Genomic DNA, 25,457 nt, shown 5'->3' on the forward strand with positions numbered 1-25,457 from the left:
GGGTTTGCCAGTTAGGCACTGAATTACTGAGAAAATAACCCTTATGCAAAGCAAGTAGTAATTTTAACAAATACACACACACACATATATATAAATGCTTCTTTATATATAAAAGCCTTCTATAAAGGCTTCTTTGGTCAGATGTCTCAAAAATACAACTCTACATATACAGGATATACATATACAGGATATACAAAATACAGGAACGGGGAGCAGTTAAAGTGGCTACAGTTTTTGTTAAAAGAGAGCCACTTTCAAATAATCCAGGATGCAGAAAATGTGGCTCCTTGTAAGAATTCAGCTTTTTAATGACAAAGTTTTCAATAGAAGGGTTACAGCAAGAGGAAGAGTGCAGCATTCCTCGCCCAAAGAGAGGCCAGGCAGCGCTGCTGGCAACAGGCAGAAAGCAGCACAATAACTAAACACACAGGGATGAGAACTGATGGATGGGAACATGCAGCATCAACTGCACTCAGAATCCATCACAAGAAGAAACTTCCTTCTTTTACTTTAATTCCTCTTTTTTTATTTCCTTTTTGTTTACAGCAAGAAAAAGAGATGTGCCCATGAAAGCCACACAAGTGTAACTTCAGTAGCATTGGAGGGGCAGGGGGTGGGAATGGGATCTGAAGGTAAAAATACCTCTCATTTCTGTTGATGAACTTCAGGCTGTGCCCTCAAGAGGACTTGGGTACCAAACCACTAAGCTCCTCATGCTGTCCCTACTACAGAAAATCCCAGCCTGGCTGGGTCTACCTGCTCTCACTATGGATTAAGTTAAACACCAAATAACTAAAGCCACAAGAAGAGCCCACAGAAACTGATATTCCTTCCTCACTGCCTCCAAACCCTCCAGGGCCCTCCAGTGTTTCTCCCAGGATCTGAGCAATGCAAGTGCTCTCTCACTTATTTTTTAACAAGCACAATGTACTCATTTATGTGTGAACTAAACATCTGAGACTTCCTGTACTGTCAGCCAACAGAAAGCAGTTTTCTGAAGGTCTTTTGACCGTAAGAATTATTCTGATGTAGTGATTTTAGTACACACTTCTGAGGCGAGGATGAACTTAGCTCCTCTTTTTTGGAAAAGGAAAGTATTTTATCCAAACTGTCCCCCAGAACTGACTTAGGCAGGTGTCTAAGGTGGCAGAGTTCAGCCTTCCATCCCTGCCTACCCCACATACTTCTTTAGCATTGCAATGCAAAGGAAATGCTGTGTTCCTAAATCCAGCAACATATGAAACCCAAAGGACAGCACATCTCCAGCAAGCACAAAATAAACCTATCTCAGATACTGGCTGGGATGCAAAGCAGAGAAAGTGCACTAAATGTAATTATTTTTTCAGTTTACTCTGTTTAAGAGTTTGATGTGACTACTGTAAGCTTTATCCCATTAAAGCCACAATCAAAAATTACAAATCTACCACATTCTCAAAACAGGAGGTCTCCAAATATTAACATGTAAGACTCTTTCAACAAAGACATTTTAGCTAAATTTTGAGTTAGCTGAATATATATCTCAAAAGAAAAAGTGAAAATGGCAATGCTATCAGAAATAGCAGCCTCCAAATCTGCCTCCTAACTACACCAACTCTGCATGCTCTCACTTTCAAAAGCTCATTTTTTCCTTTCAAAACTGTGTCGGGCACAGTCTACAGAAAAGATTTCCTTGGCTAGATGGAACAAGTAAAATTAAGTCACCATGTAACAGTTACCAATTTATAGAAAATGGAAAGGAATGTTTTTCTCTACTTTTTTTTTTCTTAAGAAAAATCTTTTCATTTCCCACTTGCAATTTTCTTGCAACTGAAAGATTCTCTGAAAAAGGAACTGGAAGAGCTCCAACTACTGTCCAACACTTTAAAAGATTTTAAAGTGTCATCAATCACAGCTCTTTACATGCTCTTCTAGAGCACTGCCAACCGATATTTGAAGTCTAACTCAAAACTGTTTCATGCCAGCATTAAACATTTAAAATAAAGACAGATTAAAAAAAAAAAAAATCCCATTTCTATATTATTCTGATTTTAAGTCCTGCTCAGATTCCTGTCAAATGTTACTATGTAATACTCATAGTCATTATCTCCCTTTTTTTCTAGGAGGAATTGGCAATTGATATCATTAATCCTAAATAGCTCAGTGGCTACCTCAGATGACAACATATTATTATGTCTGCTATAAAAGGTCTCCTCAATTTTCTGCAGACCATCTGAAAATGCTGGTACTATGGGGGAAAAAAACAAAGGAATAATATCCATGGTAAATAACAAGCCATAGGTATTCTTTGAAACTGATGTAACAAATTTCTAATACTGCATATTCTAGTTAACAAACTTGAATCCTTTCAACAGAAATGCTCAGTGACTGGTTCTTCAAAGTCTGATTTGAAAGTATCCGAGAACACACCATCCATTTCTGACAATTTTGGTAAGGAAAAAGAAAAAAATTCAGTACTTTTTCTATAAAGGGTACTTTTTTGGGAAGATTTTCTCTCAGGTATCCACAGAGAGAAAATGCTGGGTTACAGATAGTTGCCTTTACCCCTGTCAATGGCAGCCTGTCGAGACCTGAACAAAGCATATGAGAATTAGAGCTCACTCATGCTCAGGAAGGCTTCCAGAGCTCACTGATAGTATCTCCAACTCTGGGAATGGACGTGACCTTATTTCCAGCTGGCCTGAGCTCTGCGCACACACCCTCTGCACCCACGCAGCCTGCCAGCATCACTGTGCTGCCCATGCTGCTGTCGGGGACTTGTAAGGCTCCAGAGCAGAGATGCAACACCACCACCAGAAAAGCTCTTCTTGGACAAGGCAGAGAAAAAGAATTATTCAGGCAGTCATCAGGAGGATCAGCGTTAGCACGCAAAACCTCGTGCTCTTTGCTGCTCTGACCACTGGACAACACCCCGCATTAACAGGGAATTAGGGTCACTGCTTACCACCTTACAGAGAGGGTAACAAAGTGCCTGTCCCAGGTGACACATGACAAAAACGAGACTAGAACTCGGGTCTCCTGACATGATACATCATCTGATTAATTATCCCCTTAGCAGTGCTGATGTCCAAGGTCATGCATTTGATTGTTCTATGTTTAAACAACGAGAACACACTCGCCCCACAGCCAGGCGAGGAACAAAGCTCGGGATTTTTGAGTCCCATCATTACTCTGCTATGTAGCAAATACCGTGCCAGCCATTAGCAAAGAGCACGCCTCATTCCCGTCCTGAAGGCTGGTTCACAGAGAGGACAAAAGCTTGCTACTGCTAACCAGACATTCCTTAACTCAAGTGGTGCTGGTCTGCACTGCAATTCCAAAGGCTGTCAATGCCAGCGCTGCCAGCCACCCACAAAAGGATAAACACCACTGCACATGAGGGCGTTTGTTACAAGAAACAAACAAAAAAAAAAAAAGGAAACAAATCCGTGCACAAATAAATAAACTAGATTTAAAAAAGAACTCACAGACATTACCAGGATCGCATTCAGAGGGTCAGAAATGTCAGTGTCAAATGGCCAGTGACAGTCATGGCCAACTTTATTTAGTATCGCTGGGTATATACTTTCATTAGTTTTTAATCATAGCATCTCCCTTGATCCTGATACACAGTCATTTAGTTCCAATAAACCCTAGCTTTTGCATGCTTGTGATTTTACTGAACTAAAAACAAAAAAAAAAAAAAAAAAAAATCAGCAACCCAACACCGAGGTTAAGTCCTACCCTTGCAGCTGTGGCTGAAGGGACTCGTCTAGCACAGAAGTTGATGTGTACAGATGTTGAGTGCATGAAGAAACAGACAGTATAGAGCACACAGTCCCTGAATACATATCATAGGACTTTACACATTCACTCCCAAGTTTTACCATGTATTTGAGAAACATTTGGATGGTTCATGCCATCCAAAACTCCAGGAAATTACAGAAATAGCTACAGAACCAAGGCACCCCATCATTTAAATTTATTTTCTCCAGATCAAAACACATCATTCTGTAGCAGACAGAGATTTTAAAAACAAACAAACAAACAAACAAACAAACAAAAAAACACCGCACCACCTGTACATAATACCTCAATACTCAATTTTGGTTTAGTCCCAAGTTTAGATATGGCCTTCTAATTAATATGAAGAGCTATCACACAACTCAAGAAAGTTCACATAAGCGCTGTGTTACATACAGTATAGATACACTTTCAGGAAAAGCCACATTCATTTTCCTTCTTCTTTCTGTCTCTCAGTATTATTTTAAGAGTTCTCTGCTGTCAAAAGGTAAACAGAACTAATTAAAGAACAGTGTATGTTTTTCATATTGTAGAATTACCAAATATTCTGACTTGGAAGGGACCTGCAAGATCATTGAGTCCACCTCCTAACTGAATGGCCCATACAGGCACAGAACCCACAGCTTTGGCATTATTAGCACCATGCTCTGACCAACTGAGTTAATCTCTTATAGTCGTCGCTTGGGAGCAAACGAGCACAGACTTCACATAAACTTCAAACCTATCAGTCACACCAAACTCTGCAGAAGTATGGAAAAGTTCAAATATTTCAGGGCACAAAATCTAAGCAAACTTTCTGCACAGAAGAGAGATTCAAAATGCAAACACAGCATGATTAGGGCTGGGGTTTACATATATATATACATGCACATACATACACACATATATCTAAAAACCAAAACTGACTCCACAACTTCCCTTAGATTGGTTCAATTTTACTCACTTTTGCAACAGTGCCACAAGGTCTGAGCAACACTTCAATCAAGTTTGTCAACATACATCTGCCTAGCTATAAACCAAAGCAATAATTTTGACACTGAATCGTCAAATATAATTTTTGCTGTTGTTTCGGGGGGTTGCATTTAATAACAACTTCAAAAAATCATTCAGTTGAAGCAAGAGGACTGTCTAAAGTTCAGTTGTTGAACACAGGGTAAGGTTACACAGAATTTTTTCCAATCACGAACAATGTTGACAGTGTCCTCAGTACTACAGTGCAAAAGCATTTCTCCTTTCTAGTGTAAGCAGGAATTTAATTTAAAAAAGAATAATTTTTACTGCATAGGAAACATAGTCATTTCATGCTTTCAGATTTTGCACTTGCAAGACTCAAAACTTGTCATACAAATACAGCACAGCATAATTTGCACAAAGGAAAGGAAAAGCCCCAACCTGGCTGCTCAACACTTTACTTAATATTTCACTTTTAAACAGCATGATTATTACATGTTTTCCTCTTAGCAGGAAAAGTGAGCATGCTTGTGTTTGCAGCTCCTCCTCTTTCAAAATGCACAGCTGCAGCTGTAGTAAACAACCACTAGTCAGGAACTGAGAAGGTCAAAGTCTGGGTGCTGCATCCATTTCAGCTTTTCTAAAAACAAAATTTTGATTTCAGGAAATTAATTTTTGACTCACATTTTTTAGCTATGTCAAAGAAAGGCAAACCACAATCATTCTCCCACAAAGAAATCAAGATACAGTATTTCAAAAGGAAGATACTTCAGTAAAAATAAGTGTTTTCATAGCTTCATCTTCACAAATGAAAAAACACATCATCCACCCTCTATTTTACTTGGTTCAAACTAAGACTTGATCAAAACCAACTTTGTACTGATGAGACCTGTTCCACAAAGCAAGTAAGACTTACTGAAGGAAAGAGCAAGGAGGCTGGCCATGCAGAGAAGTGGTGACAGCAGCCGTGCAAGGCTCACATACGTCATCCAGCAGCCTGAAGCAAGGAGGCTACAGCACTCTATCTCAGGGAATGCTTGCATAAGTGGACATCGTGCAGCCAGCCAGGAGAAAAGGCACACAACTTTCCATTATTTTACAGACCACCCAAAATCTGAACAATGGCATACCCCAGGAGCCCTGAAAACTCCAGCAAATTACACGGATGTTCTGCAACTCCCCTATGCAGCAGAGAAGCTCCCCAAGCACCCAGGAGAGGCACTGCCCACTTTCCTCAAATACATGGTCTGTATTTCTATTTAAATGTGGTAGTTACCATCACACATCACCTTGGTCTAGGCAAAGAGGAAAACAGTCACTACCACAGGGTTCTGTAGCCCAAGCCCTTTGCTGACCCCATTCTAACATCTCCCAGGGGAAGAGCTATTTCAGCCCCACATTCTTCCCTCCTCACATCTGGAGTGAAACTCTGCTAGTGCATGTTCAGGTCTGGCTGATCCTGACAGAAACAGCTGGCAGAGGACAACTCCATGATTAGCCTGTCCTGGAATCTTAAAGTTTATTTTTAAAAGTTTTTATACAGAGTCTTCTCGGACTGTCTTTGCCTGCCTTTCCAGAAAAGGTTTTTCTACAAGAAAGCAAAGAAAGGCCTGGAAATATTATAATGAACTATTGCTAGGGGGAAAAGACAGAATTTAAAATACATCATTTCCCATCCCCCCTATTCACACATCTAACATTGCCTCACTATCAGAAGCAGAAAACAAACAGTATCTCCCATATCCTAAACTCCTTCCCAGCCATCCAGCATAGGTGCGCTCACTCATCAAATGGCCTATGGCATATGTCTTTGTCAAAAAGCCTTTTTTCACCCCCAAAAAAGGTGCTCTTCAGACTGCTCCCCTCCTCCCAGTGCCAGATACCACGCGCAACGTTAAAAAAAAAAAAAAAAAAAAAAAAAGCCAGTGGAAAAAATACTTGAAGGGGAAAGAAAAAGCAGTAAGAAGAGGAAAATGCCACCACTGTTGCTGCGGAGGCACTGGGGGGAGCGGCGGGGGTGCTGGCCCGGGGAGGGGCGCGCATGGGTGTCACCCAGGGGGTGATGTCATCCACCAGCCTCCAGCCCGGGCACCTGCCAGCAGCAGCGTAGCGGCGGCTGCCAAAGCCTCCGGCAGCACGGGGACGGGAAAAAAATAAAAAGACATTAGGGAAAAAAAATCCGCAATGTTTCCCTTCGCTATGCGCGGTTGGTTTGTGACGACAGGTGACATGCCAGCTTGCAGAGAGCGGTTTCAACTTGATTACGTCCCATTAAAAAGATATTCAAGACACTCCCCCTCTCCCAGCACGAATAATATACTAAAAAAAAAAAAAAAGCAGCAGACTCGGTTTATGCAGCCTTACGTCACTAATAAAATGCTCCTATCGCCCCATCTGTGACCTATTCAGCCCAGTTACTAATCCCACGCTGCGACCACTTTGCTGTTCCTGTGCATTTCAGAGTTGTAGACCAACCAGAGAGCAGAAAATGGAGCCCATATGCCAGCGCTATATAAAGCAGCCTCGCAAAGTTGCCGCGCATAATCTACCTGCCTTGGCGAGACGAAAAGTGAAAAGCAAAAAAAAAAAAAAAAAAAAAAAACAAAAAACCAAAAAACGGGTGGTGGAGGGAGGGAGAAGAGCACCATTTACTTCGCGATGGATAATTTAAAAAATAAACTAGTTTACTGTTTTACTCAGAGGAAGGTGGGCTGCCAAGAGCTAGCAGAATTTTACAAGCTCTATATAGACCCCGATCAAGTGAACTTCTCCTCAATGCTTCCTACCGAAAGGGCTCGTACCTCCTCTAAGCGCATAAAATATCTTATTTCCTACGCAAGCTTGTTTGCGGGACTGAATGCCACGCCAAGATCCCAAAAAAAAAAAAAAAAAAAAAAAAAAAAAAAAAAAGAAGCCCCAAAACCCAAAAACCGCTGTCTGGACCGGAGCATCGCATGCCTGCAAACCACGGGGAGGGGAATATAAAATAACCCGTCTGGTAGCTCCTATCCGCCTCCCCCAACATCCAAGCACCAGCGGTGGTGCAGGATTTTGGGGGAGGCGGAGAGGAGCCCACATCTCATCCCAGAGGAAATTTCATCCCAGCGGCGGAAAGCTTTCGGAGAGCTTCACAGGGTGACGCTGATGCCATGGGGTAACCCATCTCCCGCAGCGGCTCCGGGCTCACGCGTTAAATGTAAATACCAGCGGTTTGCTCCCCGAGCTCCCGACTTCTGCAAGAGCGAGCATTTGTTCCACAGAAGGTAATTATTTCTGTAGAAGGTAATACAGCACGACACCCTTGCCTTTTTATTTTTCCCCCCATAGCGTGCTATAGTCAGATTTTTCCCCCTATACTGCGTTACGCTTCGATTTTTCACAGAGCGCTACACTTCATACTTTTTTGTATTTGTTTTTATAAAATAATTGCCCAGCCCCGACTGCGCACGGGGGCCGCCCGCCCCCACCCACAATCCTCCCCCCGGGAACGGCAGCACAAAGGGCTGGGCGCTCCCAGCTCGCTGCTCATCACTCCCCGTTTATCGCTTTTTATTCTTCCCCCGCTTTTTTCACCGCCACCCCCACCCCCTTTTTTCCCCCTCTTCAAGCCTCAGCGGGAAAGTTGAGGGAAAAGTTCGGGCCGGCCCCTAGCACCCTAGCCCGGTATCGCTGCGGCCGGGGCACGGGCAGGGATGGAGGCAGGAGGGAGGAGGGGATGGATGGAGCGGGGGAGGGAGCGGGGGAGGGAGGGCACCGCCGTTAACCCCCGGCTCGCCCCGGCGGCGCCGGGGGAAGCGGCGGGGCGCCCTGCCCCCCCTCCTGTTCTTTAAAATTATTTCACTTCAGTATAGGAGCGATTTTTTGTTTGTTTGTTTTTTTAAATAGAGGGCTGGCCGGGACAGCAGCAGCAAAACCCACGCACGTTAGCCGTTTATCCTGGTAAGAAAGGGAATCGGCACAGACCTGAGCAGAAGCGGCAGAGCAGGAGAAGAAAGTGTTTCCCTCCCTGACACAGGGTCCCCGCTCAGGGTCTGTCCGTCCGCCCGGCCCGCGCTCCCCGGGCAGTGCCCCGCGCACTCGCACCCCGCGCCGGCGGAGGCAGCCGGCGGCCGTCCCCGGGAAATGAATGGGGGCAGCCCGGGGAGCCGCGGCGCTCGCTCGCCGCCGACTTACCCGCGTCACATGATGAGCCCGGGCAGGGTGGGCCGGGGGTGGAGGCTCCCGGCACCGCCTGGCCGCGCCTCGCGTGGGGCCGCCGCGACGCCCCGCCGGCCGCTCAGACAAAGGGTCCGGACCGGTGTCCCCCTCCCCAGCTCCCGGCCCCTGCTCCGGCCACGGCGGGCGCCGGTGGCGTCGCTGGCATGCGGCGCGTCCCCGCCCCCACCGGCAGCCGGGCGGAGGGAGGGGAGGGAGGGGCCGCGCCCCCGCCCCGCGGCCGCCCCGGTGCGCCGCCCGCCCCGCCCCGGGGGGTGGGGACGGGAACGCCCGGCCGCGCCTCCCCCTCCCGGCCCCGGCCCCGGCCCCGGCCCCGGGCCGGCCGCGGGGAGGGGCAGGGCAGCGGGGCGCCGCGGGGAGGGGCCGGGCGGGGCCGGCGGCGGGGGCGCCCAGGGGAGGCCCGGGGCGGGGGGCGCTGACGGCGGGGCGGGGTAAGGAGGGGCCGGGGGAGGCACGGCGGGATGCGGGGCCGTGGGGGGGCCCGGGGCTGTCGGGGCGCCGAGGGGACACTGAGGGGGGCGAGGCGGTGGGGATGACTGGAGGAGCCCCGAGGGTAGGAGGCGGTGGGGAGCGGAGGGGAGTCCCAGGGGTCGGCACGGGGCGGTAGCAGCGCGGAAGGGGCCCCGGGGGGACAGGCATCCGCGACACTGAGGGGCGTCCCGGGGGAGAAGGACACGCCGGGCGATGTGACCGCCCCAGGGCCGCGCCGCCGCAGGGTCCGGCCGGGCCCCGGCCCCGCTTTTATCCGGGGCCGAGCGCCGCAAGCCTTTCCCTGCTCTCTTATTTTGTTCTCTTCGCGCAGCTAGACTGCAGCTCCTGAGAAGTATGCGAGGCGTGGGGTTGTGGGGTTTTTTTGGTCAGCGCGTGTAAGCCCGAGTCGCGCCCCTGCAAGCTGAGAACTTCCTTTATGGGGAAGGTTTTTCTCACGTAAAGGGCTGCAGATACTGGGTTGTAAAGGTTTTAATAACAACAGAGAGAGGAACAGATTCCATAATCTTAAAGTTTGTTTAAAACATAAAGTCTTTGTTGCATTAATGTTTTAAAAGAAGAACTTTCAGAACCTTAGGAAACAAAAATACAGACCCAGAATCAGTTAAACCTTAAGAAGCAAATCTCTATTTCTTTTCAAAAGCCTTCTTACACGTGTTTACACAGTGCAATATTTTGATGGAAAGTTCCTGGTCCATGCCTGGGCAATATTGAAGCTATTAAGCTGGCCTGACAGGTTACCTAGGGTTTCTCTTGCCTTGGAGAGCCTTTTGTTAATGTAAAGCTGATGTGGGTGTTTTCGACCTCCTCCCCTTGGTTCGTGCTGCGTGAAGTAAACACGGTGTGGCCAGAGCGCAGGTGAGCTTTGACCACTGCTGCCTGCTCAGATGGTTTCTGGGCAATGGTCGCGGGCCGTTCAGTTTAAGGAAGCTTAATAGCATTTTGAATAATCAGGGTGCTGTGCTGGCCTCTGGCAGAAGCAATGGTCAGAGCAGGTAGAAAACGGCAAGTTCTTTATGAGTCCCACCCCTTATTCTCTCAAATTCACAGTCAGCTCAACAGTTCCTGAAAGTCCCAGTCATAACAATTATTGGGTAAATAAAAAGTGAAAAGAGGGATGAATCCCGTGTCTACAAGGCTGACCTGCCATGTGAGAGTGTTTGTAAATGCCCATACAGCTTGTGTATTTACACAGAAAGCCAGGCAGAGAGCAGGTAAATAATTACTGCTAAAATGCTATTACTTTCAGTAAATACAAACTAATATTTGCTGCTCATCACAGTATTTACTGAGGAAGCCAGAAGAACCAGAACCAATGTTTGTTCCCGGAGAGGATTTCATGCCAGCTGTCAGAAATACATCTAGTCATCTCTTTCCCTGTAATGGTCCTCTGCCTCCTCTTGGCATAAATGGTTTGGATAATAAAACCCTTCACATTTCATCTTTCATATTTGTCTCTGCATCTTTCCTCTGTTTCCACAAGGGAAAAAAAAGGCAAAATAATAAACAAGAAATGTTAAAATGGCTATAAACAGAAATATCTGTCTCCACAAGCCATAAAGGGGATTAGGCATGATTTGCTATTGTAATGTTGCCTCTGGTCTAATAATTTCCTTTGGAGAAAAGTGAGCATAGAGTTAAAATACAGTCTAATGACCTAAGCAACATATTTCCTTATGCTAGTAGTTTAGATCAGAACCAGCTCCAGCTACTCCCAGTAAGTTACATATGTGATTCATTAGATTTCACCCAAGTCAAAAGTTAACGTTGTAACACTTGTTTTAAAAGGTAAAATATGCAATCCCATAGGAAGCAGGCTTCTATAAAAGACAGCTGGAAACATTCCTTGGACAGATGCATAGCATATATTCAGATTTATCAATAAAAAAAGTGACTATTAACAACATTCGTCCTTCTTAACCACTTGGAACAGGGAGTGCTGAGTGTTCTGCAGAAAAAAACCTGGTTTCTACCTACTGAGGTTAAAGGATTAATGAATACTTGGCACATGAAAAATGAATAGTGATAGCAAGGAGAAGATTGCATGTAGACAGTGTGATAAGGTGTGTAACAGAGAAGCATCACATTACACACATTGCTGTGCCCAGAGAAAAAGACAAAGCTCATTTCCATTGAATCTCAAATACAATATTTTAAAACATCGATATTGATTTTATCATACTTAGAAATATTTTATTCATTTATATAAAATGTCTAAAGAAATCATCTAGGAGAGGTGTTGGCTGACTGACATTGGGTGATAAAATTCGTTTTCTTGAGTTTCATTATGTGCTATGTTGGCTGTTTACATGGTCTATTGCCTGCTACTAAAAACTATTACCCATATACATGAATTTGCAGGGCAGTATCTAAAGCAGAAAAATATGTGGCTACATTTGCAAGAGGAATGTATTACATGATTATATATCAATAGATTGATACGGAAGTAGGGATATTACACATTAATATTTGATATATTACACAGATTTATAGAGAAATGTAGTTCTCAATCACATGCCTTTATGGAAAACCTGTCCTACTAAATCAACATCTTGGCTCACTCCATACACCTGACCCCTCTGTTTCCTGTCTCATCCAGCTTAACAAAGCTGAGCATATATCGTCTGTTTGAAAATGTTCTGGCTTACATTTAACACAGAAATACTTTGAAAACATTTTGTGCTTCTCAATATGTAGAAAGTTCTTTCTTCTTCTTTTTTTCCCCTTGAAAGAAGAAACTAATTATATTTCTTCTGAATCAACAGGACTTTTCAGCATTTTTTCAGAAACACAGTCCTAAATTTTGAAACAGGAACCTTAACAGTGTACTGCTATATATTATTCTAAAATTAGAAAATTGTAGTTTTGAAGCCAGGAGAACAAACCAGCCCACTGACCATTTTTGGTTGCTTGCTTTTTCTAAAGCTCAACAAGTGTGTTTATGTGTGATTTTAGAAGTTTTCTGTAGTTCTTCTCGAATTCTGCCCTATTACCTGCAGAGCAGTACTACTGAATCACTTTTATTGAGTCCCACTACTGACAATATCACATGGCTCTTTTCAGTCTTCCTGTAGTTGTTCTTCCCCTAATGGAGTTTCCAAAACCAAGGTACTACAAAATCTCCCCTTAATGTTCTTCAGCCTCTCATCTCTTGTTTTTGTCCTCCACTGATAGAAAATTTTCTTCATTGTCTACTTTGTTTTATAATTTTATCTTAGATCTAATCCATGTGCAAATAAATAATGCTCTTCAATGCAATTTAGCAATTTAGCAACTTCTACGTTTTGGCATGCATTAAGGTTATTTTTTTATTAATAACTGATCATTTTTTTAAAATGGAGAATGGAACCACCAGCAGAGAGGACACTGGAACCTCAGAACAAAAGAAAACAGAAAATCAATAACATATTTTAACAATGTCTGCCTGAAACATGTAAAAATACTTCTGAAATATATCAGTAATGTGCTGAATATTGAGTGATTTTGTAATTTAACACCAGTTATTAAAAAAATCCCTTAAGTTACCTTAAGTTGTTATCCCTTATCCCTTAAGTTGTTCATTCCATTTTCAGATTGTATTCAATTCAAATAAACAACACAAAAAAAAAATCAACCTTACTACCCAAACCAAAATCTAAATGCATTTTTATTTGGGATGCATGGCTAGACAAAAGCTTTAACAAATTACATGATACATTTTAGAAGACAGATTGTGTTCATTTGCTGAACTTAGAGAAACCTTTGGGTTGACAGATAATCAATTCAAATACCTACAGTTGAGGGATTGTATTACTAATTCCTTTCACAAGCTTTCCCTTTTGGATACAGGCAAGTAAATGTGTTTTCATTGCCAAGGAATTGACCACACCAGCAGATATGGGTATGGTTGCAGTCTTGCAATCCAGCCTGTGAACATCTGCCAAGTGCTTCCTCCAGTCTTTCTCCATTCAAACTGGTGTTAATACAACATGAATATGTGTACATTGCCCCTTTATCTGACAGCTGCCATCAAGCATGAGAGTACAGAATCTTTTCGGCCAGGACATCAACTTCTGTTTCTTTGAAACTACTTACAAAGTGTTTCAACATGCATGGCACTCTGCCATCAAATGCTAAGCTTTATAGTCAAGTTCTAGGTGGCCATTAACCAAAACAGTCAGTCTAAAATGTGGAAGTACAACTATCAAGTATCAGGGTTGTATTTTATGGGCCTTGCTCAAACATCAGCAGTACTATTCCTTGGGTATTAACATTGGAGCTTTTGGATACTGTATCTGTATTTTTTTCTGTATTTCATATAAATGAATTGCTTGTTCTTAAACAGGCTATCAGGAAATCTTCCCTACAGCCCACTGTCATTAAACCCCCCTAAAAATACACAACTTATTGCATAAATGGCAGTGTTAGTGTACACAATGCAGCCTCTGTGATACAATAAATTATGTAACGGGGAGTAGTTCAGTTACACTACACAAGAGAGGAAAATTATAATCTGATATAATTAATAGGTGTGCGTTGTTATCCAGGGACAGAGATCAAAATATTCATTTTGCCAGATTTAGATTAGCAATGTTGCCAAGACACATATTCTAGGAAAGTGGGGCCACAAAGTAGTAATGCTTCACTCCCTTGATCCAAAAGCTCTCTGCCCTTTTTATAACCTTGAACTGAGATTATGCATTATTTTTTAAAAATATTTTAAACTTGCCTTCTTTTAGAAAGAGCACTTAAAGGCTTACGATCTTACTCAAGATGGAGAAAAACAGGAGAAACAGTTCCTTATTTCATATAATCTGAGACTAGCAAAATTTAATAGGGAGTAGGAAATCATCAAAGGACATGTTCTGGGGAAGGTTTGATATGTGCATGTCTTTAATGTTTTGTTAACACACACACACAAAAAAAATAAAATAAGGGAAGAAGAAAAAAAAAGAAAAAAAAAGCAGATGAGCATTTCCTGACTCTGAACACGATGTCAATGCAATGCCCATGAATGGAATGAATTGCTCTGGATTTTTGCTTCAAAACTCTGTAGTTTTTAGCTGAATTTATGAACCTAAATATCACCCTAATAAAATTTCTTATGTCATTTTGAGGTCTGTGTTCAATTCCATCGTCTCAGCTCCTTGCATTAAACACTGTGTTGTTTGGTTGTTTTGGAGACACACAAAAAATGGGAGTAAACTGTTAAACTGCTTTATAAAAGGAGGCACACAGCAGTCTCACATGAACATTAGAGCTACTACGTTTCTTATGGTAAGATAGAGACATAGTATAGGACAATATATCCCAGTTTTCCCTGTAACTCCCACTGTCTTGTGTTCTCTATGTCTCCTGGTAATTTTGCATTTGTCTTTGTAAAACTGATGATGTCTAATTTGTTCCTTGTGCATGGGTTTCGTAGACTCCAAAATAAGTTCTGTATGTTGAAGCCCTAGAGGAGAAGATTCAAACGCAGAAGAAATGTTTCAGAAGTAGCTGGGGGTAGTGCACAGAAATAAGGAGCATTCTGCAGTCAGGTTAGCAAAGGAACATGTTCATCTGAGCATGGCATCTAGTAGAAAGCCAAAAACATCTGGGATGTCTTCTTTGCAAGTGTTATCATAACAATTCTTCAGGCTTTTCCTGACAAATTTTAGGTATAGCAAATATTTTCAAGAACTTATGGGGTTTTTCCCAGTTGTTTTTAATTTAGTGAAGTTCTTTGTTCTCCATGGAGGTGTAAAATAAATTACAACAGAATAAATCTCCCAATACATAAGCACTTAGATGGTTTTTCTCTACTCATACAGCATTCCTCCTCCCCATCTTACATATGCTTTCTGGTGTTATTAAAGCACTCATGTTGATAACTTTTGATTTCAAGGCCATTCAACTTGGCTTTTCAAGTACCAGAAACTATTGGATTCAGGAAGCGTTTACCCAGCATCAAGAATGGAAGAGATTATGAATCAGATTAAAAAACGGGACAGAGCTCTGGGGGAAGGGACCTGCAGGTCCCGGTCAATGGCAAACTGAATGTGAGTCAGCAGTGCCCTGGCAGTCAGGAGGGCCAACCCTGTCCTGGGGGCCATCAGGTACAGCATCACTGATGCCTTAAGTTTTAGCTTTCATGTTTCTCAGATTTTTTCCTGCCTAGGGGTGTAGTTCTGAGCCAAATATTAAGTGCTAGTAAGCTCTCTTCACAGAGCAAAAAGACAAAACAAATCCTTTTCCAGATGGAGACCAAGGACAACTGTTAAAAGTTTTCAGGCCCAAAAGCATGCGTGGACTGAAGAGAGAAAACAAGAAGGATGGCACTTCATAATCTGAAGCTGCAATTGGACAATTAAATCCAATATGCAAATGGCCCAAAACTCAAAGTGTGCCCTCGTGACCAGTCATCCATTTGGTGACCATTTTGGGTTCCCTTGGGTGTAGCCCAGGGCAGGCTCTTGTACTGCTAAGGTGTATCCTTTAAGGCCTTTTAATAAATACCTACTTTATTCTCTTAGCTCTGTCCAGTCTCTGTTTCAGGTCAGCCTTCCCAAGCCATCATCACCAGCCGGGCAAGGGAGGGGACTGTCACTCTGCACTGGGGTGGCCTCACCTTGAGTGGTAGGGGCAGTTTTGGGCACCAAAATGTAAGACATTAAGCTATGAGAGAGCATTCAAAGGAGAGAAACAAGAATAGGTTTGGAGGGAGAGCTGTATGAGGAGTGGCTGAGACCACTTGATCTGTTCAGCCTGGAGAAGAGGAGGCTAGGGGAGACCTCATTGCAGCTACAACTTCCTCCTGAGGAGAAGCAGAGGGACAGGTACCACTCTTGTGACCAGTGACAGGGTTGAAGGAAATACTGTTAGCTGAGTCAAGGGAGGTTTAGGTTGAGTATCAAGAAAAAGGTTTGTCTTTCAGAGGGCAGTTGAGCACTGGAACAGGCTCCCCAAGGAAGTGGTCACAGCACCAAGCCTGAGTTCAAGAAGTGTTTGGATGACACTCTCAGGCACATGGTGTGACTCTTGGGATTTCCTGGGCAGGGCCAGGAGTTGGATTTGATGATTCTGATGGATCTCTTTTAACTCAGCATAGTCTATGTTTCTGTGACTGAAAATGAAATATGGTTCTTTTTAACTCTTCTGTTATGTAATTAGGTTGGCTTGAAATGCCTGGGTTTGCACCTGAGCATCATGGACATATCCATGATCATGGTGATTTCTGGATAGTATGCCTTCTTGATATGGAAAGTTGATGACACAAGCATTAACAGGCTTTATCTGGACTCAGTTGTACATATCACATTACAGATGAGTAAACTGAACAAATTATTCTTTTAATGAGTTATGGGGGGGGGTTTTAAATGCTGAATTTCACAGATTATTAACTATAGTTATACCACTGGGTATCAATATAACAGTTGAAAAAAATCTAAGCAATCACTTACTTAATGTCTGGGCTTGTGTGATTTTTCTTTTTTCAACTAAGAGGATGAATTTATTTGAGTGACTGCAAAGCTCAGTAAGTATGAGTTATCAATTCTCTTTCTAATGACAACTGGTGACATGATTTTTACAAATGGTTGAGCATTTGGCAAATGCTAACCATAGAAATCGAATGAGCTGAAAGAAACTCCAGTCTGCCCTATTGTCACTATGAACTGACAGATGGGAAAAAGAGGAGGAGGTTGTGATGCTCTCCCAGAAGCCCAGGGGTGCACCGCAAAATGACTGCTGAAATGTCTTGACAGACCATAAGTGAGAGAGAAGCGGATTTCTAAAGAGCAAACATCACCTACATTTTGCTTTGCTACAAAAGTTACCCTCTCTAAAGCCTCCCCAGATGGGCTGGCCAAAATCCCTTTGGAGCACTTAGCACCAGAACTCATTTGAACCTCAGCAGTGGAGGTAAAATTGAATTTGCCTGACAGAAGGAGGAGCTGGAGCCAGGCTACCTCCTCCAGCAGCTGCTGGAATAGTGAGAGGGGAGGACTATCCTTACAGCTGCCCCAGGCAGGTGGCCCAAATGCCAGCATCTGCTGCTGCCCTGGACACTGTCACCTGCCTGGGCCCTATCAGCATGGCCAGGGTGCATTGCCATCCTGGCCGTCTGCTGCTGCGAACATCTGCTTGCTCTGCTGGTGCCTAAGCAGCAGGGAAAATCACCCAGTATGCAGAAAAGCCTGTAAACTCCAGAGTAAGAATTGAGAAATGGGCAGTGGAAGACTATTGGGATCAGATTGCACGGCTTTGCCTATCGTTACCTATTTTTTTTTTTTTTTTTTTTACCGTCACAATTAGTCTAAGGCATCTCCTTTGGTTTTGTAAAAAGTGACACAAGAAGTTAAAAGTACCAAACTTCAGTAGCTTTATCCATATGTACTGTGTGCCTCAGGCTAGACAGCACATATTGGTAGCCAGACTGAGAAGAACATTTACCACATTACCTCTTCAAAACTCACTTTATTTTTCTTGTTGAGCTGGCCCCCATCCAATGTGACACTCCAGCGTGAGCAGTGTAGTGACAGCAACAGCCTCCATGGAAACACACGAGAGCATGAGGCCAACCGTGGGGTAGACAAAAAAGGCAGCTCTCTCCTTTTCCTTAGTCTGTGTGTTTTTGCTCTGAACAAGCTTTCTTTTAATTTCTAAAGCATTATTATGAGTGTCTATGCTATGCTATCATGTCTTTGCTATGTCTCTTGTAGCAGTGCAAAGTTACGACGAACCTAGAAAACCTGGGGCTGATTGCAAGGCATCACCATTCCTCAGTCTCAGAAACCTCCACTCCTCTTTTACATGCTGTAGCCAGAAGAGAACCTGGCTTTCCAACTGAGACACAAATAAGTGCTGGCTGCTGTGGGTGGAGGTTTGAACGTGCAAGATGGAGTGACTCATTCTTGTGGACAGTGCTCTGCTGGCAGCCTTGGTGCTGCTGTGCCAAAGGTCCTGATCACTGAATGCCTCTTTTTGGCAAGATGGAGAGAGCAAAGGGAAACAGCATCTCAGAAATTTCCTTGATGTGTCAGAATTTGACATACCCCCTGTCTCACCCAGGAACAAGTGTATTGGGAAAAGGGTGGGTGGAGGGAAGGTGTTAAGCAGGTTGTTCTCCCAGTAGAATACTGGGGAGACTTTGATGATCAGGATGCCTCGAGGACAAAGTACCTCATCATCAGGGCTATCACTACACCTTCCCCTCCATCATCCTGAAAACTCGCTCCCTAAGTAATAGCAGCATGAAAAATTGTCTAATGCCATTATAATATAATTCATTATATAATTTCCCATTAATATTTCTCTGAATTTTTCCTTTTTATACCTTAGACTACTATGAGGTAAATCTCTCAGTCTGACTATCCACCGCTTGATGCAGACAGTGTACCAGGTAGCTGTTTGGCATTGTTCCAAGGCTTTCAGCATTTCACAGGCAACAGTATAAATCCAGCAAAATTTGTGCACCTACAGGGTAGCTGCTACTGTGCTAAACTTCCAGACACCTGGCTTTACATCCACAGACAACATGACAATACTGAGTTTCACTGCACATCACTTGTAGGCTCCCAGCTCTGAATTCAAACTGTGCAGTGAGAAATACCTATTCTGGATGTGTCATGGGGAGAATCAGATGCCTGGGATTCGCCACAGCCAGAGAACTGAGCAGGGAGTACCTTAAATTAATCAAGAAGAATGACTAAAAGCAGTTATATAGTAAAATTTCCCATCTCAGCATGTAAGGATGGGTTGCAAGGCAGCAGGTTTTGGGAGAGTCAGGAGTTGCAGTGTGGTTCTATTTCAAGCTCAGCACCTCAGCCATCTTCCCTAGGAGCTGAATTACCTCACTTTTAAATTTAAATGATACTTCAGCGCCCTGACCATATATGACATGTAATACAACATGTAACAAGTGCATATTAGTGTCAAATGCTTTAATACTGGTGTTGGTGGTAATAATAATAATAATAATAATAATAATAGTAATAAATAAAACAGATTTGGCAGATGTCTTTGTCATATCAAACACTTCAGTGGACATCAACAGTCACACTTGGCTTCTGCATGGACTCTAGCCCTTCTGACATTGATTTGGTTGCTCCTCATGTCTTTGCTATCCCAAGTAGCTTTGGGTAGTTATGTATAACACCAGTTCACCTAGGCTAAGTCTGGTGTGAAATCTTCCAGGTGTAACAACAGATCTTAATAAATCTGGGCACTGTTTCCTTAGTTAAATTTCTTTGCAAGACTCTTTTTTCCCCTGATATCTCAGACACACAAGAAAACTAATTGTGCATCATAAAGGAACCACTCACCTGGCTTCATAAGTGATATTTCTCATCTACTAAAATTAGTACTCCAAAATCACCACGGGTTCTAGAACTCCAGTTAACAGTCTTAATATCAATTTCCAGCGTATGACCCTCGGTCCTGAGATTATATTAATTTGAACATCTACGTTGAGCAAGTGGTCCTCAGCATGTTTATAAAGTTGTTGATGTGACCTACGAATGTGTGAACTTCCCAGGATCTTTCACATTACTTTCCACCTTTTCTCTTCCTCATCTGTCTGTCCTTCTTGCCTGTTTCTCATTCCAAGAGAGCCTGATCATTCCAGCATCTTACCATTGTAATACATTAAAAAGAAACTTTGTTGGCTACCTTTAAAGTACTTCATATTTTTTTACATCATTTACACTACCATAGCAATACAGCAAAGAATGCCATCTAATTTACATAAAGTCACACAGAGGTTAATTAGTATATGAAGGTTAATTTCAAAATGAATGCAGTAGGAAAAAAGCAGCAAAAAGCAATTCTTTCCTTAATTGGTTTTGTACTCACACCTCCTTGTTTGTTTTACAAATGTACTCAGGAATTTGTCTTCATTTTCTGGGAAGATTGCATGTCAGGTAGAAAGGAAGTCTGGCACTTTGTCTGTCTGAGTGCTTCCTTGCTGACCTTCTGTTGTGGGATATACTATTTGGAAATACTGCCATCACATGCTATCACAATTACATGGTGAGCACTGTAATGCTACGCTTGCATGCATCCTCTGTAGTGGAACAAAAATAATTCCCTGTTGTTTTTCTCCTTGAATAATTTGATACAAACTTCACATTAGAAATAATATGCTCCACCTCTGTCCACAAGGAACGGAGAGAAAGTGTTAATTAGGTGAGCCCACACACTGGAAGAAAAGCAGGGCATTTAAAGTTAGTAGGGAGGGGCAAAGGTGATTATTTTTCTGTTTGAGGAGAAACAATCTGGAGGCTATCAGAAACTGCTCCCAGGTGACAAAGGAAGAAGGCATCTCTGAGCCTTGCTGGATTAATCTCTAAATTTCAACACTCAGATCTGTGTATTTGTTCCGTATCCATCCCTAGATCCTGTGTCTTCAGTGGAAGTGGTTATGTTTTTCAACAAGAGCTTTGATGGATGCAACACAGTTTAATTTGAAGACACAGCTACTCTCAGCAATAATAACATACACTTCTACTGTTAAGACCCAAAACCCATGATGGGTTATACTGCAGTGTTGTAACGAGTCATTACATTAACATTTATCGCAACTAGATGTCTGCTTGAGCTTGGACTTTGGTAACCTAGAACTACTTAACAGTGTTGAGTTTGGCTTTTGAAATAAGCGTTAGAATTCTTGTGTTCACAGAGTCTTTGGACCTATTCTAATCCCAAAATGTTTCTTTCCCAGAAGTAAGTAGGAGAAATCCCTACAGCAGGGTTGACCAGCAACAGCAGGCTATGAAGACTTCAGTGTTGTTTCTGTCTCCCCACCAAGCTGGTTAGACACCTAACAAAGCAATTCCAGTGGTGGAGCCAAGGATCTACTCAAGCTCCTGGTAGAAACAGAGTACTTCCTGCCCCTGGATAAACTGCCAAAACCATGGGCACACTGCACTGCCTTTCCTGACCACTCCTCCCCTCTCACTGCAGCAGCAAGGTGGTGGATTCACCACTACTCCTTTGAAGGATGAAGTGTGTTTGCAATTCTTAAATGTTATTTCTGGTGAAGATTTTTACAGAGGCTCCATAGAAACCAGACCTGATGCAAGCCTTTCCATGATGAGTGGATATATAGTGGTATAGCCTCTCCTAAGTCACACAAAACTGGATGCTGCATTTGGCAGTGGTAACAAGGTAGTCAGCACCCTTCCATTTTCCTTGGTCACAAGTAAATCCATACTTGACAAGAAACATCTCTGTGTTCATTCAAAAGATGAAATATATTAAGAATACCAACAATCAACATTGAATTTATTTATTCTGTCTATGCTTCCATTATTCCTTATTATTATTCCTGGTGCCTAGGAAAATGTTCTTTCTCTTCCTTTAAACAACTCTTGTCCATTGTTGCTGGTTACAATCTCCTTATTGTTGCTGAGCGTAGTCCTATTGCCTCCCTGTCATCATTTAGCAAAGCTAAATGCATTTCATTATTTTAATCTTTCTTGAAAAGTCAATCCCTTAATTAGGATCTATGGTTGTGGAGCTCCATTGGTGTCTGCAGGCTAAACAGCACTAAGGCTGTTTTCTTACTAATTGTGCTCACAGGCAAGACATTTGTTACTGTTGTTGATGGCATTAATTTGTTTGGGGGCTTTGTGTTTTTTTTTTTTTTTGTTTTTTTTTGGTTTGTTGTTGTTGTTATTGTTTTAAAACTGTTTATCTAGGTGAGAAGCAAAAGGCAAAATTTGTTAAGTCAGATTTTCAAAGGATCAAAGCCTACATGGCAGAGAAAATGATGATTTTCTTGGTTGGGATTTTAAACTGAAATATGCAAAGACAAACCTAAAAGTCTGGAGTCTGTAGACTGAGGATATCAAAATCTCTCAGTAAAACATGGATATTTTAAGAACATGCTTTTAAAAGAAGGCTGTCAAATGCTGATCTGCTCTCTTCTACAAATTCCTAATAAGCACCAAAAATGTGGAAACAATTCCTAATCTATCAAACACATTTTGCTAAAGAGGCATTTGGAAATTCAGGAATTTTGGGAAGAACAGAAATGATAAAAAAATTGTTTACCTGGTCCTTTTTTTACTTTTGTCTCCAGTTTTGCTCACTAATCACCCTACATGCAAGGTTTTAGGAAGGATTTTGTTCCTCTAGCATGCAATTGAAGAAGAATCAAAGAACCTTTACAAAGACACTGCAATATCTTTCTGAAATAAGTTTTGATGAGCTTCTCAGTTTGCCATTTCTTTTGTATGTATACTTAGAGATGTAAATTTTTTATATATGCCATTGTTCTCCACAGCACCAGACATACTAGTTTAGACAATAAATATAATAACTGCTACCTGAGGGATGTATATTTCACCCTGCACATAAATTTACTGTAGTTTGAATGCTTTTTGTGCTGGGATATGTTCCATTTGATTCAGTTCTATTAAAATAACTTTTTTTTCATTACACCTAAGTTAAAGTGGCATTGTTTGGACATACGATGTAGTGGTATTCCATCAAGATGTGTTCAAGTGTATTTCTATCTATCTCCTCTGGCCACAGAGACTGTTAGGTTCAACTGTGTAGTGTGGCTTCCTCTACAGTGCTCAGGATGAATCCTGCTCTATCTATCCACTACACTATGCAGTCAATTCTCCTGTGTCCTGCATTGTAATCTGCTACCAACTTCCAGTATTAAAACTAGCCTTTAAAAGGCATTTCTCCTTTACTTGGGAGATTAACCTTAGCAGTTGGGATTTCCTAGGCCTTGCCATCACTGCAACTGATTTTTTTCATATCAGTCCTAGACTTGATGTTGCCTTACAAAGTGCCAAAATAGCACCAGATCCCACTAATGATTTAGCTGTGTGCCTAATTGCATGCTAATGTTTGGACCTCTGCCTGGTTGCCCACACAGATGTGACTTGAGAAAAACTACCTGTTGGTACCATCACCATGACTTTGAGGATGTCCCCTGTCTTTGTATATGAGCTTCTCCGCATTCAGTAGCACCTGCAGCATCTATACCTCCCCTAAGGTGTACAGCTGCTGAGGCAGACAGGCTTTCTCTTCCCTGTTCTCCTTCTGCCCATGCAGCGTTTCCTGCACCACCACTTACCTTGAGCAGCAGAGTTTGCTCCCTCTACAATTTTTTCAACATTGTGATTTAAGCATTCTTGAGGTTTTTAAGAGCTGCAGCCTAAAAACCTGATAGTTCAAAAACCTTCCCATTTCCAAGGTGAGGTGGCAAACATTGAAGATCCTGAAAGCTGAACTCAGAGCCCAGTAGGTTAAGGCCCCTCTGGGAATTTCAGGACAGGTTGGGCATCTTGTCTGGTCAGTCTGGAATATGACAGATCTTAGATGAAAGACATGGGGCATTTCCTAACACTTGGCTGCATCTGAGCTGGTTCAAAACTTTTCTTTGAAGGATTTGACAGTGGACTATGATGTTTCTGGAGAGTAAACATCTAGTAAGTTAGACAGCGCTAAACAGTCAGCAGGCTGGATCCCTGGGATTTAGGCATGTGGATTTTGTCCAAGTCCCAGTATAGATGTAGGTGTATGTTGATGTTGCTGTTGATGCCGCTCAAAAAAAAAAATCTGGCAAAAATTTTCATGTGCTAACACCTATATACCTATACCCATATGTCTGCTGACTTTGATTTTCAATGAAACCCATGTTTACACACCTAAATGATGTGCCTGCATCAAAGGCCCTTGGCATCCAGCTCGCCACTGTGCATTGTACACTACAGCTCTGTCCCAGGCCAAGGGCAAAACTCTCTGACGTTCAGGCATCCTGGTACTGTAAATGGAGAGATTCATTCCTCCTGTGTAAATAGGAGACAAACTGGCTTTCAGGTAGCACAGAAAAACAGTAGTGAATGTTTTACAACTTAGAAGAGTAAAAAGCATCTGTAGAAGGAAGACCTATCCTTTAAAAGCATAAAAAATACTTAAATTTGGCAGAGAACAAAATATTTTGAAATTATGCAACACGAAACAGTCACTGACACTCCTACTGAAACATGACACTGGTTCCAGGATGTTCAGGCACTCCTGCTGGGATAGATAATCTGCATTTAAATTACAAGATTCAGCCATATGTCTGGCTGGGAAATGAAAAGAGTGGAATGATAGATACTACCTTGTGCTTCTGCTCTTGGAGTCTTTTTCATCCTGCTCAGTCACTCTCATGCACTGAGGTCTGTTCCAGGATAAACCCTCTTCCTATTAGATAATATCCAAATGTCTCCAGGGCCTGTTTTAGAATCTAGCAGTCTCTTTTTTTTTTTCTAAGAATCTATATATCAAATCTTTGGTGGAAGCAAGCTTTTGACTAATACTCCCCTCTGGTTATTTAACTTGTAATACCATATCAATTTAACCCATGCAACTTTTATTTGAGATTTAGGCTATGACATATGGTTGGGGATTCATACTGTTCAATTTATGAAAAGACAGATTTTTTTCATTTACAAAAATGGTACACCCCACCTCCTCTGTGTGTATGTGTGTGTGTGCATGAGTTTTAGAATAAGAGATCAGTATTTGCCTATCATTCTAGTGATTTTTTTTTTCTCAGTTCATGTTAACTATCTTTTGCTCTTCTCTTTTAGGGAGAAAAATTTATTTTTGTTGGACCTTGAAGCCGAGGCAGCATCTTCTTCGAAGCTGCTGAATATATTCTGTAATATCTTGGGGTTTAGTTTGTTTAGACTCTGGGATGCTGTTGTTATAATATTTCCAGTAATTTTGTTGTACATTCTGATCCAAAACAGAATTAATTGGTGAGAAAAAAAAATCTCAGTCTAGTATTATGAAGAAGAAAATGTAAAATAGCTTAAGAAAAAATCATGTTTGAAATGTAGAGACTTTCCCACATTTTCAGTGTCTTATATTTTTGAACTTGTTTTGGCTTGCCATTGAAAATGGCTTGGATTCAAATAACACAGAACAATGCAGGTTCAGTGATTTGATCGTGGTACCAGTGAGTGATAAAGGAACAATCTGGATTTAGAAATCTGGTTGCTGTGCTCTTCAAATCAGAAATACTCCCATAATTTATAGTAATCATTGCAAAC

The 25,457-nt window shown here is 42.2% G+C and overlaps 1 protein-coding gene across 4 annotated transcripts in view; it reads right to left on the reverse strand.

The window, feature by feature from the left end:
* KLF12 (KLF transcription factor 12) overlaps positions 1-9,036 on the reverse strand; it is a 232,740-nt gene extending 223,704 nt beyond the window's left edge. For 3 of the 4 annotated variants that reach the window (XM_066313390.1, XM_066313391.1, XM_066313388.1), the window contains exon 1: positions 8,905-8,967. The gene's annotated coding sequence lies outside the window, so the exon portion shown is untranslated. Of the gene's footprint in view, positions 1-8,904 lie in introns of all 4 variants that reach the window. The other variant, XM_066313389.1, reaches the window with a different exon arrangement.
* Between the last annotated feature and the right edge of the window lie 16,421 nt (positions 9,037-25,457).

The sequence above is a fragment of the Sylvia atricapilla genome, chromosome 2, assembly GCF_009819655.1.
Source record: "Sylvia atricapilla isolate bSylAtr1 chromosome 2, bSylAtr1.pri, whole genome shotgun sequence".
Taxonomy (NCBI): Eukaryota; Metazoa; Chordata; class Aves; order Passeriformes; family Sylviidae; genus Sylvia; species Sylvia atricapilla.